Here is a 16,237-nt window from a genome sequence, read left to right as displayed (position 1 = left end):
TTCCAAAAACACTTCTGGATCAGATTCTGCACTGCTCATTAACTAACTACTGTTTAATCTGACTGGATAACCATAGGCACAACTGTTTGCTCTGTTAACATGGGTGCCAACTGCCTTGCCTTTTGGGCATTTGGCTGACAAGAACTTCCAGGGCAAACACCAATAGAAAGTCAATGTACAAGTCTAGCAAACCACTTTATTCACCATTCAGAGCAAAATCGAGCCTAAACTATTGCAGAGAACAGCCTTTATTGTTGCCAATAGATTGCAAATACAGTACTACACAACAGAATTATCTAAAGCTTCTTGGGGTAGAAATTGGTTTTGGTACATTTTCAAGAACAAAGTTCACAGCTTGATACAGAGACCAAATTTCAACCTGAGGTCTCATTTAAGTTTATTTATTAGTATCATAAATAGGCTTACATTAACACTGCAATAAAGTTACTGTGAAAACCCCCTAGTCGCCACATTCCAGCACCTGTTCAGGTACTCTGAGGGAGAATTTAAAATGACCAATGCACCTAACCAGAACATCTTTTGGACTGTGGAAGGAAACCCATGCAAACATGGGGTGAACGTAAAGACTCCACACAGAGAGTGACCCAAGCCGGGAATTGGACCCGGGTCCCTGGTGCTATGAGGCAGCAGTGCTAACCACTGTGCCACCATGCTGCTCAACAAATACCAACAAATTAGACAGCAACATGGGCACACATGTACAGTTAAAAATGTAGAAACACCAATAGGCCACATTGCCACTGGGAGTTTTATTATTTCTAGATATTAGTTCTATGAGTAAACTTGCCCTCTATGTCCTTAAATTTGTAGTAAATAAGCAAATACTTCCCCACCATCCATAACAACAGCTTTATTCCATTCAATTCACTTTTTTTTTCACATCTATCTTAATGGCAGTTACATTATAGGATAACTCTATATCCATTTCTTTAGTGACTGATTAACCTGACAATTCATGAATATTACTTGTTATTTTGACAGCTAGGGTAAGCTGATTGGTAGTCTGACAGAAGCTTCTTTTGAACAGATTCATCCTCTACCTACAGTCCAAAGAATCTTGAAAAAGCACATCTTTAAAAATTGCTTGTTAAAGCAATTAACATCAAGGGAAATTTGTTTTTCCTACATTTTGGTGCGTATGTGAGCTATCTGTGATTTTAAGGGTTTTAGCCTGTAATGCTAATCACTGTAAGAAGTTTAACAACACCAGGTTAAAGTCCAATAGGTTTATTTGGTAGCAAAAGCCACACAAGCTTTCGGAGCTGCAAGCTGGTTTGAGTGGTTGTGGGCTTGCAGCTCTGAAAGCTTGTGTGACTTTTGCTACCAAATAAACCTGTTGGACTTTAACCTGGTGTTGTTAAACTTCTTACTGTGTTTACCCCAGTCCAACGCCGGCCTCTCCACATCATGCTAATCACTGACATCCCTGAATCAATTGTTCAAATAATTTTGAGGGTCTTTTAAATCTGTTTTTAATAAATATGAAGGGTTTTTAATAAATATTAAGGGTTTTAGCCTGTAATGCTAATCACTGACATCCCTGAATCAATTGTTCAAATAATTTTGAAGGTCTTTTAAGTCTGTTTTTAATAAATATGAAGGTTGATGACCATAAGAAGATATTGTCCTTTTCATTTGCAACCAAGTACTCTTCACCTAACAAGATCCTTTATCTGCATCATACTCGTCTGTTTCCCCAACATACAACATTATCTACAGCTGAATAATCTGCAATATCAAAAAATTATCCTTTTTTTTCACAAGCAAGAGCAAGGTACTGCAGCTAAAATATCTGAAGTATAAACAGAAATGCTGGAAATGCTCAGTGAAATATTGCTCTTGTCCAGCTGCTAAATTTGAGTATTTCCAGCATTTTTTTTCTTATCTCTGTTGTCACTAAAATATCTTGGTAGTAATTGTATGGGCTAAATCACTCAAACCAGTAACTTCAAAAAACAAGGCATTTTATGTTTACAAAAGCTTCCCCACCACATCCACATTCTCCCCTCACACTTTCAAGTCAAAGTCATGCTCACTCCCTGATTACAGATTGGAACCACCAGATGGCAATAATCCTTATCCAATTTTATATGTTGATCTATTACAATTTACATCCCAGAGAGCAGTCTATTATTAGTTCTAATTTGTTGCCTTCTGGTACTGGAAGTCAACAAGGCACTTGCACTGCAGAGAATTCAATGTCATTGCTTACTTTTAAATTCTTATCAGGAATAAAGAATCACAGTTGAAGGTTACAAAATATACTATCCTAACGATAAGTGATCAGTGTGAAATTCTGCTCCTCATCACACAACAAAAAGGTTTTAAAAAGTTTTTCAGAAGCACATACAGATTTAAAGCGAGCTTTTTTTCAATTTTCATTATCACTAGACTTGACTATTCTAATCCACTCCTGGCTGCATTCCCATTATCTACCCTCTATAAACTTGAGGTCATCCAAAACTGCGCTGCCCAAGTGCTTACTCGCACCAAATCCTGTTTCCCCGTCACACTTGTGCTTGCTGACTTGCATTGGCTCATGGTCAAGCAACACCTTGATTTTAAAATTCACTGACTTGTTTTCAAATCCCTCCATGGCCTCAGCCGTCTGTATTTCTATAATCTCAATCAGTTCACAACTCTGAGATATCTGTGTTCCTCTAAATCTGGCCTTTTAAGCATTCTCAAATATAATCGCTCCACCATTGGTGACCATGTCTTCAGCTGCCATGGCCCTGAGCTCTAGAATTCCTTCCTTAGACCTCTCCACCTATCTTTAATTTGCTTTTCTTCTTTAAGATGCTGTTTAAAATGTACTTCTTTGACCAAGCCTTTGGTCATCTGCCCTGACATCTCCTTATATGGCTCAGTATTAAATTTTGTTTTGTAAAACCGCTTTCTATCACTTTGGGGTGTTTTGTTACATTGAAGGCGCTATATAAATACAAGTGTGGTAAGAAGCGCGAGCACTGTTGAATTCCTTCCAGTAAATGATCCAAAGGGTTGACTTCATTACATGCAACCTAACTGTATCGATTTCATCCTGGACTCCTGGCAGCTGCATAAATACTTGGAACTAAATGTTTGATATTGAAAATCGCGTTGTCGTCGCCTACCTACCAACGTCAACTGAATAACTCCTGTTTCTTACCTTGAATGCAGTCCTGGATCAATGGATTTTGGTCGGAATTCTCCGACTGGGATTCTCTGCCCCGGCTGCTGTGAATGGAGATTTGGCTGAGCCCCAAATTCCTCATCCTCGGTGACGGGGTGTATGACACCGGAGAATTCCAGACACAAAGAGGAAAGGTTATCAGCAGCTGCTTATATTTACATAGTACCCTTAAATGAAAGAGCTGTGTTCTTCTGTCAGCAACGATCATTAATGTTCATTAAAATAATCCCCAGGCACTTCACAGGACCATTATTAAACAAAATTTTCCAGGTGCACATAAGGAGATATTAAGGCAGTGAATCAAAAGCTTGGTCAGTTATGTAGGTTTTATGGAGTGTCATAAAAGAGGAGAAAAAGGAGAAGTACTTGGGGGAGAAATTTCAGAGCACAGAGCCTGGATAACTAATGACATGGTTGGAATGATGGAGCAATTAAAATCGGGTGTGCGCAAGAGTCCAGAATTGGACACATCGGCTGGAATTTTACCGGCACGCCTGCCTCGGAATCAGGCGGGATTTTACGAGCCTCGCCTGAGCAAGGTCATAAAATCCTGGCCTCCTTGTTTTTCTTTACTTCTCCCATGACCACTCTACCCTGCACCATCAACTCTTTGGTCATTTAATATTTTTATATTGTCGTGCACCCAATCACAGACCTTTCCCTTTATGTTCTTTTTCCATCCGCCTCCCTTTTCCTTTTTAAAACCTATTACATTTCTAACTATAATGGAGAAATATGCTATCTTTATTTTCTTGTTGACTGTTTGTAAGCAGAGGTGTTTTAATGTTTGAAATACTGTGGCTTGTTTCCCCAAAGCCTCTGTTTGTGAAATCAATTTTTAAAGTGATTCAGAGCAAATTCTCTTCAGGGGTCAATCCAAAGTGTTTATTCATGCATTCAAACCCAGGGAATAGTCACAACTTCATACAAGCACACAATAAGAAAATAGCAAAGAGGAAATTTTGTAAGAATGAGTACAAAAGAAAGAGCACCACAGTTCACACAATCGCCAGAGTCCAGTGAGGGTTCAGGAGGATTCAGCTAGCTGAAGCAGGATTTGAAGAATTCCTTTAAAGTTGATGGTGATGCTGCGAGATAAGGTTGGTGTACAGAGACTTGATCTACTTGGCAGGAGATTGCAAGAATCTTCCAGAGAAACAGGCTCCAAGGAAGCTTAAACTTGATGTAGGCTGTTGGTCAGCTTGCAGACTTGCTTTGTTTTTTCCTGACTAGAGTTTAAACAGCAGACTGAGTTGCGAGTTTAGAAATATAATAAAACTCTTCAAAGACTGTAAGCTTGTTTCCCATAAATGTGTCAGTTACAGGCTAACAACAGTTTCTATGCCTCTGTTGAAAATCCATTGTTCACCTTAGGAGATAGATGGTGGCTTTTAGCATCTCTGCATGTATAACAAGTTTTGGTGGCTCTCTGTTATAGAATGAGGCTAAGAGACAGGTCCTTGGCTTTGTTGATTACAATGAGATTCAACAAGGATGTGGGTTGAACTTTTGGCATGTAACTGCTGTTGAAAATTTCCAGAAACTGTAGCCAACTTGTGAGTCATATGACCTGCAGTAGCCATCTTTTACTTCAGCAAGATCCATTATTTTAAATAAATAAAATGGCAAGGTTTGATTTTAAACAGTTTATAATCTCTTTCATGTCTTGGGGTCATTACATAACTTTTCGCAGCTTTTCAGATTGGGAGGAGTGCAGAGATCTTGGAGGGCTGAAGGATATTACAGAAACAGAGAGGGAATAGGCAATGGAGTGATTTGCAAACAAGGGCAATCAAGGCATTGTTGGACCAGGAACCAATGCAGGTCATTGAACATGGGTGATTGGTGTGCACGATTTGGCGTAAATGAGGCTATTAGGCAGGAAATTAGAGGCATAAATTGGAAGGAGATTTTCTCAGGGAAATGTACAGAAGAAATGTGGCAAATTTTCAAGGAAAATTTGTTTGGAGCTCTGCGCAGCAACGTTCCAATGAGACAGGGGAGTTATGGTAGGTTACAGGAACCATGGTGCATGAAAGCTGTAACGAATTTAGTCAAGAAGAAAAGAAAAGCCTACAAAAGGTTCAGGGAGCTAGGTAATGTTAGAAATCTAGAAGAGTATACGACTCGTAGGAAGGAACTTAAGAGGGAAATTAGAAGAGCAAGAAGGGGTCATGAGAAGGCCTTGGCAGACAGAGTAAAGGAAAACCCCTAGGCATTGTACAGGTATGTTAAGAGCAAGATAAGAAGATGTGAAGGAGTAGGACCTATCAAATGTGACGGTAGGAAAGTCTGTATAGAACCGGTAGAAATAGCAGAGGTACTCAATGAATACTTTACTTCAGTATTCACAGTGGAAAAGGATCTTGGTAGTTGCAGTGCAGACTTGCAGTGGACTGAGAAGATTGAGCATGTGGACATTAGGAAAGAGGATGTGTTGGAGGTTTTGAAAACATCAAGTTAGATAAATCGCCGGGACCAGATGGGCTGTACCCCAGGTTACTGTGGGAGGCGAGGGAAGAGATTTCTGAGCCTCTGGCGATGATCTTTGCGTCATCAATGGAGACGGGAGAGGTTCCAGAGGATTGGAGGATTGCGGATGTGGTTCCGTTATTCAAGAAAGGGAGATGAGATAGCCCAGGAAATTATAGACCAGTGAGTCTAACCTCAGTGGTTGGTAAGTTGATGGAGAAGATCCGGAGAGGCAGGATTTATGAACATCTGGAGAGGAATAGTATGATCAGAAATAGCCAGCACGGCTTTGTCCAAGGCAGATCATGCCTTACGAGCCTAATTGAATTTTTTGAAGATGTAACTAGACACATAGATGAGGGAAGAGCGGTAGATGTAGTTTATATGGATTTCAGTAAGGCGTTTGATAAGGTGCCCCATGCAAGTCTTATTGAGAAAGTGAAGGGGCATGGGATACAAGGGGACATTGCCTTGTGGATTCAGAACTGGCTTGCCCACAGAAGGCAAAGAGTGGTTGTAGATGGGTCTTTTTCAGCATGGAGGTCGGTCACCAGTGGAGTGCCCCAGGGATCTGTTCTGGGACTCTTGCTCTTTGTGATTTTTGCAACTGACTTGGATGAGGAAATGGAAGGATGGGTTGGCAAGTTTGCTGATGACACAAAGGTTGGAGGTGTTGTGGATAGTGTAAAGGGATGTCAGCAGTTGCAACGAGACATAGATAAGATGCAAGACTGGGCGGAGAAGTGGCAGATGGACTTCAACCCAGATAAGTGTGTGGTGGTTCATTTTGGCAGGTCGAATAGGATGAAAGAATATAATAAGGGTAAGACGCTTGGCAGTGTGGAAGATCAGAAGGATCTTGGGGTCCGGGTTCATAGGGCGCTCAAAGCAGCATCGCAGGTAGAGGCTGTGGTTAAGAAGGCGTATGGAATACTGCCCTTCATCAATAGAGGAATTGAGTTTAGAAATCGGGAGATAATGCTGCAGCTGTATAGGACCCTGGTCAGACCCCACCTGGAGTACTGTGCCCAGTTCTGGTCGCCTCATTACAGAAAGGATGTGGAAGCCAAAGAAAGGGTGCAGAGGAGATTTACAAGGATGTTGCCTGGATTAGGTGGTATGCCTTATGAGGATAGGTTGAGAGAGCTAGCTCTTTTCTCCTTGAAGAAGCGAAGGATGAGAGGTGACCTGATAGAGGTGTATAAGATGTTGAGAGGTATTGATAGTGGATTCTCAGAGGCTTTTACTCAGGGCTGAAATGGTTGCCACAAGAGGTCACAGGTTTAGGGTGCTGGGGAGTAGGTACAGAGGAGATGTTAGGGATAAGTTTTTCACTGAGGGTGGTGGGTGCGTGGAATCGGCTGCCGGTAGTGGTGGTGGAGGCGGATTCGATAGGGTCTTTTAAGAGACTTTTGGATACGTTCATGGAGGTTAGTAAGATAGAGGGTTATAGGTAAGCCTAGTAGGTAGGGACATGTTCGGCGCAACTTGTGGGCCGAAGGGCCTGTTTGTGCTGTAGCTTTTCTATGTTCTATGTTCAAACAAAGTTTTGGATTAGCTCAAGTTTATAGTAGGAGGTCAGGACAGTATTTGAAATATTCAGTCTACAAATAACAAAGGTGCAGATGAGTAGGGTCAGGCAGCATTAAAAAGTTAATGGAGCAGATAAGCTATTGGATGCTCATCTCTGGGTGAAATGGAATGCGAGGTTGAGAATTGCCTAGTTCAATTTGAAGGGAAAGATAGCTTGGAAACAGAATTTTGCTGGAGACCAAAATTATCCCAACATTAAGCTGGAGAAAATTTCTGGCCACTCAAACCTGGATGTCAGACAAGCAGAGTGACACATCAGAGACAGTGAATAAGTTGTGAGAAGTGGTTAAGAGGTGAACCAGTTGTCAACAACGTGTATGTAGAAGGGGACATTTGGTATAAAATTTGTGTAGCACTTGATTTTTCAATGTTATGGGTACCATTTCCTCCCAAAATGCTGTGTATAGTGCATAGCTGGCCAGGCACCATTTTGGTCAGGGCATTAGTCAGCATGTAGGGAACATAGAATCATAGAATGCTACAATGCAGAAGGAGGCCATTCGGCCATCAAGTCTGCACCAACCAGAATCCCACCTAGTCCCTATCCCCATCACCCCATGCCTTTATCCTAGCTCACCTCCTGACACTAAGGGGCAATTTAGAGTGGTCAATCCACCTAACCCACACATCTTTGGACTGTGGGAGGAACCTGGAGGAAACCCATGCAGATGTGGGGAGAATGTGCAAACTCCACACAGACAGTGACCCAAGACAGGAATCGAACCCAGTCCTTGGCGCTGTGAGGCAGCAGAGCTAACCACTGTGCCACTGTGCTGCCCCCGGAACATCCACCAGAAGTATGCAGAATAGGCAGCTTGTGGGGTCAGTCAGCAGATGATATTGGTTTGACACAAATGCTATAATTTTGAAGCTCAATGAGACAGTTAACAGCCCCTTTAACCCACATGGCTAAACATGGGGTCATCAATAGGAAGCTGCTAAATAACAAAAGCTTCCATGTTAGTTGCTAATAGTAACTATTGATTTACTTCAACTATAGAAGTGTTTGTTGATTTCCAATGTTGCCTGAAATTGGTGTAGTGTATGCTGAGGTTCAAGGATTCTATAGAAACCAAGTTTAAAAGCAAAATACAGCAGATGCTGGAAATCTAATGTAGGAAATGTTGGAAAAACTCAGCAGGTTGGGAGAGAAACATAGAGCTGGATTTCATCAGTTCAGCAGGAGGTTCACCAATAGACCTAGAAGTGGTGGTGGAGGGGATGGAGGAGTGACCCTGCTTCAGTGATCTGCAGGACCCAGGGCTGCATCTTGTCAACTGGGGCCCACCCGCAAGAGTTGCCAGGCAATCACAGGATCAGGAATAGTGGCCACTCCTGGGACTGCACTTGAAAGAAGAGGATGCAATGGATGGACATCACCCTCACAACCAATAAATGAGGCCTGGCCAGTAAGGTGGTTCCAGCGAGGGGCAGTTTGATGAGGGAAGATGGCACTGTTACTGCAGGGTGTCCTTCTATGGGCCAACGCATGCCCAAACAGGAGGACCCTTCAAATCAGCTGGGAGTTTGCCAAGGTTCACCCGCTTCACTGGTCAAATGCCAGCAGCAGAATGGAGTCCTTAATTGGAGTCTGGGTGGGAGGGCCATGCTCCACACAGGGCTGGCATGGTGGCACAGTGGTTAGCATTGCTGCCTCACAGCGCCATGGACGCGGGTTTGATTCCTGGCTTGGGTCACTGTATGGAGTTTGCATGTTCTCCCCGTGTCTGCGTGGGTTTCCTCCGGGTGCTCCGATTTCCTCCCACAGTCCAAAGTTGTGCAAGTTAGGTTGATTGGCCATGCTTAATTGTCCCTTAGTCTCGGGGGGGGGGGACTAGCAGGATAAATACATGGGGTTATGGGGACAGGGCCTGGGTGGGATTGTTGTTGGTGCAGGCTCGATGAGCTGAATGACCTCCTCCTGCACTGTAGAGATTCTATGATTCCACCACCTTCCCTGTCATTAGAAGCGAAGGCAGTGTTCCAAGGAAGCTCAATGTAAGTTTGAGAAATAGCACCTCATTTGATTCGTTTTTTTACAGCCTTCCAAACTCAACATTGGGTTCAACAATTTCAGAACTCTGGACAGAATTTTCCCATCCCACCTGCCATGGGAATCGTAGCGAGTTGGATAGAACCATGCAAAGGTCCGTTGACCTCGAGTGGGATTTTCCAGTCTTGGGTCAAGTATGGCTGGAAAATCCCGCCCATGATCTCTGCCCCCATTTTGTTTCCATTTCCTTTGCAGGTTCAGTCTTTGTCCCAATTTTCCTTATATATTCTTTCAAATGGCAGCTGTTTGTCGGTGTGCCATTCACACCTTCTCTGGACACATCTTTTGTTCCTTTATTTATCCTATAACCACCCTCTTTGCCCCGCACCACCAACTCTTTTGTTATTTAATATCGTCACCCACTTTACAGATGCCCCACCTTTCCCATGTTGTAAACCTATTACATTTCTATTTTTTCCTGGTTCAGATGAAATGCCATCAATGGGGAACTTTAACTCTGTTTCTCTCTCCTTAGATAAGGGGATGGTGGTGTAGTGATAATGTCACTGGACTAGTAATTTAGAGGCACTGGATATGGCAAAGGCTATGGGCCCTGACAGTATTCCAGCAATAGTCCTGAAGACTTGTGCTCCAGAACTTGCCCATAGCAAAGCCGTTAAAAGCAACTACAACATTGGCATCCACCCAGCAATGTGGATAATTGTCCAAGTATGACCTGTACATAAGAAACAGGACAACTGTTCTTTTGGATGTAAATCCAACGTGGCCAATTACTGCCAGATTAGTCTTCTTTCTATCGTCAGTAAAGTGATGGAAAGAGTCATCAATGATGCTATCAAGAGGCGCTTACACTAACTTGCACCCTGACGCTCAGTTTGTGTTATGCCAGGGCCACTCAACTCCTTACCTCTTTACAGTCTTGATTCAAACATGGACAAAAGAGCTGAGCTCCAGAAGTGAGGTGAGAGGGACTGCCCTTGACATCAAGGCCACATCTGACTGAGTAGGGCATCAAGGAGCCCTAGCAAAACTGGAGTCCGAGACCCAACACCTTCAGCTGTTTCATCAATGACTTTGATTTGATTTATTATTGTCGCATGTGTTAGTATACAGTAAAAAGTATTGTTTCTTGCACACTATACAGACAAAGCACACCGTTCGTAGAGAAGGAAACGAGAGAGTGCAGAATGTAGTCTTACAGTCATAGCTAGGGTGTAGAGAAAGATCAACTTAATGCAAGATAAGTCCATTCAAAAGTCTGATGGCAGCAGGGAAGAAACTGTTCTTGAGTCGATTTGTATCTTTTTCCCGATGAAGGTGGAAGAGAGAATGTCCCGGGTGCATGGGGTCCTTAATTATGCTTACTGCTTGTCCGAGGCAGTGAGAAGTGTAGAGGGAGTCAATGGATGGGAGGCTGGTTTGCGTGATGGATTGGTCTACGTTCACAACCTTTTGTAGTTTCTTGCAGTCTTGGGCAGAGCAGGAGCCACACCAAGCTGTGATACAACCAGAAAGAATGCTTTCTGTGGTGTAAAAGTTGGTGAAAGTCGTAGCTGACATGCCAAATTTCCTTAGTGTTCTGAGAAAGTAGAGACTTTGGTGGGTTTTCTTAACTATAGTGTCGGCATGGGGGGACCAGGACAGATTGTTGGTGATCTGAACTCCTAAAATCTTGAAGCTCTCGACCATTTCTACTTCAAAATTTTTCCTATGACCTTCCCTCCATCATAAGGTCAGACGTGGGGGATGTTCGCTAATGATTGCACAATATTCAGCTGCATTCACAGACTCCTCAAATACTGAAGCAGTCCAGGTCCAAATACAGCAAGAGCTGGGCAACATTCAGATTGGGCTGACAAAGTAACACTTGCACCACACAAGTGCCAGACAATGACCATCTCCAACAAGATCCCCCCTCTCCCCTTCTACCATCTCCCCTTGATGTTCACTAGCATTACCATCATTGAAACCTCCACTAACATCACCCTAAAGGTTACCCTTGACCAGAAACAGAACTGGACGAGCCATATAAATTCTGTGGCTACAGCCAAAGGCTGAAAATTCTGAGTAACTCGCCTCCTGACTCCCCAAAGCCTGTCACAATCTACAAGGCACCTGTCAGAATTGTGATGGAAAACTCTCCACTTGCCTGCATGTATGCAGTTCCAACAACACTCATGACGTTGGCGACCCATGTTGATGTGGGGGGAGAACATGCCACCGATATGGACTTCCAAAAGAGATGAGAGACTGTTACTTAAAGTTGAAGCTCAGGGAATTGAAGACAAATTATGACCTGCTTTGAAGATTGATAAAGCGAAAGGAGACAAAGAGCAGATTTCATGGACATGTGCACTAACTGGCAGGAAGTGACCAGTCGTGTCCCACAATGATCTGTGTTGGGAGCCCAACTATGACTTTGATATGTGTCTTTCTATGCCATCATCAATGACACAAAGGTAGGCAACATTGTAAGCGTATAGACTGAAGCATAACATTGCATAAATATTAATTGATGAAGTGAATGGACAAAACTGACAAGTGGATTTCAAAGCGGTATCCTGGTTGAAACGAGAAGGAAAATAAATACATATCACCATCAACTGAACTACTCTGTAAAAGTGATCTTTTCTTTTAATGGACAAAGCTTTCCACGACTAGCCATGGCTCATGCCAGAGGAATTTCAAACCTGCAGAGCCTCAAGGTGGAATTTTCCTAAAAATTGGCAAAGTGTCATTTCCGGTGTGAACATCAGTATGAATCATGTCGCTGCTGGCAGTGTGATCCAGAACGTGCTCTTTAGGCACTTCGAACATTTCTTTTTGCCACATGAAAAGCGTCGTGCCTGAGGCACGAAGCTTCTAATTCACCTGCCACAGGGATCATCTAAGCATTTCAATGCATAAAAATGGCTGCATAGAACTCACTCATTCAAGCCCGGAGGATGGCCAGCTCCACCATTTTTGGAGGGGGCCCGAAAAGGATTTTTGAATGCGGTGGAGGAGAAGCAGGCAATGATCTACCCACAGATGGGCAGGAAGCCCCGCCAGCAATGTGACAAATTCCACCTGGGAGGTGTTGGCAGCAGTGGTCAGTGCAAGCGGCATGATCAATAGTGTGGGAGTACAATGTCATAAAAAGATAAATGACCTCCTACGATCTGCAAGAGTAAGAGCTCCCTGCCTGCCCTTGGCATTTGACCCTTCCGTCATCCCTGGAACCTCACCTGGAACCCACAAGCCACCACCTCACAGATTTCCAGCACCCAACCTCCCAGCATCATCTTCAAAATCCCCCGGCACTCCTCTTCGAACACGCTTCTTAGTCGCAGTGCCCACACATGCCAGTTGTCCTCACCCTCTAACTTGCCAAACTCACAATACCCCCTTTTGTGTACCTGCAGGAGAAGAAAGTGCAAAGAGGGAGAAGACGGATGCCCAAGTTGAGAATTTTGACCCCATTCAAAGAAAGGGTGATGAAGTTCACAAGGGAGGACCAGGAGCAGGCTGCACCGAGAGCCTGAGACAGAGAAGTAAGGAGGCACTGCACCTTCATCCAGATGACCTGTCTCAAGCGAGTCTTTACGTGCTCAAACCCTTGAACTTGTCATTTACTTAAACCATGTCCCTTGCCTTGCAGGAACATCAACTGATGAATCTCAGCTATTGACCAGCAGAGGCTCCTGTTCAACCCTGGACAGCACCTTGGAGGAGATCTCTGAGGAGGACAGTGGAGATGCTTCACATCTGTCACCCGCACCATCCGCCGTCGCAGAGACTATCACCTCAGTGGTGAGCTTAGCTTCTGAGTACCGCATTGCTTCTGATGCACATCAGGTGGAGGTAGGAATGTGTCAGGGATTGGGCAGTCAAAGGTCCTGCTGTGTCTCAGGACTCAGCTGAGCCTCAGCCTGGTGCTCTGCCTCTGGACACGTTTATCCCTCAGCTGCTGGAGATGCAATGGCTGAGCTGGGAATACCAGAAGGGATTGTCAGTGTCGTTCCCGCAACTGCAAGGCTGACTGGAGGAGTCCCAGAGTCTTCAGTCGCAGGAGATGTTGCCAGTATTGTATGGAATCCAGGTCAACACTGCAAGGGTGGCAACCGCAGTGGAAAGCCTGGGGCAAGACGTCAGAGCCATGATTGCTCCAAGGCACGGCTCAGTACCTGAGGACCATCATTGAGGGCTTTGAGAGCTTGGTGCAGACACAGAGGACCATCACTGAGGGTTTCCACAAGATGCTGCAGACAATGGAGGGCTTCCAGGACTAGCAGCACCAAAAAGACATTGAGGCTTCTGGAGCTTGGTCCTGCTCCCCCTCCGACCCATGGAGTAACCCAGGGGCCCATGAGCACCTTGAGGATGGATGAAATGCTGGAGCCCATCCCAGGACCTTCCACCAAGGAGACTCGGGCGGTAACGAGCCCTTCTGACTCCCGCTTTCCTGTCACCGGAGCATCTCAGGGCAACGAGCAAAACTGGGTGTTGCAGTTACACTCGTACTACCCGAAAGTCAGCCGGATCCCTGCAGGTCCAGGCCCTCCAGAGGATGCCAGCCAAGGGCATCTCATTCAGCAGGGCATGGAAGGCAGCAGGCGCCTCCACCTCTGCTGTGCATCCTGGGAACACACCTAGACATAGTGGAAGAGCTCACAAGATGGAGATGTTTTAGGGACACCAGAGAGCCCACCAGACCTCTCAGGGCACAGAATGGGCACAGATAAAGTAAGGCACTGGTATTTAGGGTTCCAAATAATTTGTCACATTCACAAATCACTTTATTAAAAGCTACTGTTGTTCACAACCTTAACACCTCACTGGCATTGACCCTTCTCCTATTGGAATAGGACCCAATTGGAGACTGCTTTTCCCACAGGCCCTCAATGCAATGTGAATGGTAAGGCCCACTCAAACCCTGATTGGCATCTGCCATTATTCAGTGAACCCTCGATCCCTTATCCTCCACTGAAGCAATGGAACAAGAGACATGGACCTTCACTCAAACATGAGCCTGGAAGTCAGTTTGCATTCAGCTGACAGACAGGAGTCAGACATAAGCACAACCCGAGGAACATCAGAACTTTCTTCACTGTGAGTTATAATCACCCTCCGGCATTGACATACTGAGCCTGAGCATGGACAACCCAGGCCCAGCACGCTGATGAGATCTTTATGAAGCGGAAACCCTCCTGTGGGCACATGGGACTGGGTCATGAAGGCGGTGGGGGGGGGGGGGGGGGGGTGGTGTTTAGAGCTGCTGGACAACAAGATGTTCCTAATGTGTGAACTGCGAGGCAATGAGAGCATCTCTGTTCCTCCTGTCCATGCAAACCCTCACATCCACCTATCCTCCATCCTCCAACTCATCTTCGGGCTTTCCCTCTACTCCCTCCTGGACATCCTCCTCCTCAGAGGAACATTCCGCTTCTCCTGGTCTTCATTGAGAATGTCGCTCCCTGCACCCAATGCACTGCTCCATCACAGACAGGGTGGCACTCTGAGCCTCATTGTAATGGGACTCTGCTTCGGTCTCAGGCCTCCACACTGGCGTCATCAGCCAAGGCCTCAGCTCCCTACCAGCCATCCCGACAGCCTGGGCTGACCCTTGAAAATCCCGGGAATTTACCACTAACCTGGACAGAACTGTCATGCACACTCCCAGGAAAACGTGCACATGTGCACGATGTTCATGCAGTGGTCACATACCAGCTGCACTTTAAGGGAGTGGAACCCCATCCTGTTGATATCGGGGATTCCCTGATACCATGATGTGCGAGTAGCCACATGTGTCCCAACAATGGCCTCCTGGACCAGGGACAGACCAGCGATGGACACAAATTCCGCAGCCCTCTCGTCCTGATGGACCTGGTCCAGGGCGAAGTTAATGTAGTCTGTGACGTTAGTGTCCCTTTAAGAAATGCTTTTTTTAAATCATGATCTCTGCAGTTCACAGCCTGAGGTGATGTCATTGGTAGGAGGAGAAATAGAAAAATCTCTGCGGAGCTATGGTGACAAGGGTTGTTTTTTGTTTTGTTTTGGCTGCAGTTTTAGAAGTCGGCGCACCATCGAGGGCCGAAGGGCCTGTACTGCGCTGTAATGTTCTATGTTCTATAGCTGAAAGAAGTCTCTCCCTCTGTTTTTATTTTTAAAGTTTTACCAATTAGCTGAGAACACATCTTGTTTGCCCTTCTGCAGTAAAGAATTTGTTTTTGGTGTTTTGAAGACTCCAAGCAGCTGCTCTGAGTTTTCAATTTGAAATCAGCATTCAACCCAGGGAACTGAATTCCAGTATTATGTGAGCTTTATCCTGTGCAATGATAAATCTGTTTAAAGGGGTTTGTATATTGGATATTGGTTTTGAAACAAACATCTGACATATATATTGGTTAAAAGTTATACATTTTAGTGGTTGTTTTGATTCTTGCTTGTAATTTGATATAAGTTCTTGCTAATTTTCTTACTATATATGTTAACTATATTCTTAAATAAACTTTGTTTGATAAAGCTCCCTACTGAGTCATTTGAATCACACCTGAAGTGAAGTATCTCATGCTTATCCTCGCCAAATTCAAGATGCAAAACTTATGATTCAGGTGGGCTTCATAAAACACTATGGAGTTTCTAACCTGAACCATAACAGGTCTGAGACCCTGGCATGGAGAGCATCCATCACCTCACAGACCCATATGTGTGCAGATGACTGCAAGATCCCACAGAAGTCACCCATTGAGCCTTGGAACGATCTGAGGTGTAAGGGTTCAGGGTTGTCATGACCCTCATGGCCACAGAGAGCGTATGTCACCGCCCCCCCCTCCACATGGTGCAACTTTTGATAGGTGGCACAGGTCCCACACTGTCTCCTTTGTGAGGCAGAGTTTCCTGTGGCACATGTTTCCCGACAGCTCCATGAAGGATGCCCGGCATCTGTACACCCTCAATCTCCTTCTTCTTTGCCTTCAAGC

The sequence above is a fragment of the Mustelus asterias genome, chromosome 2 (assembly GCF_964213995.1).
Source record: "Mustelus asterias chromosome 2, sMusAst1.hap1.1, whole genome shotgun sequence".
NCBI classification, from domain to species: domain Eukaryota; kingdom Metazoa; phylum Chordata; class Chondrichthyes; order Carcharhiniformes; family Triakidae; genus Mustelus; species Mustelus asterias.
This window is presented reverse-complemented; position numbering follows the sequence as displayed.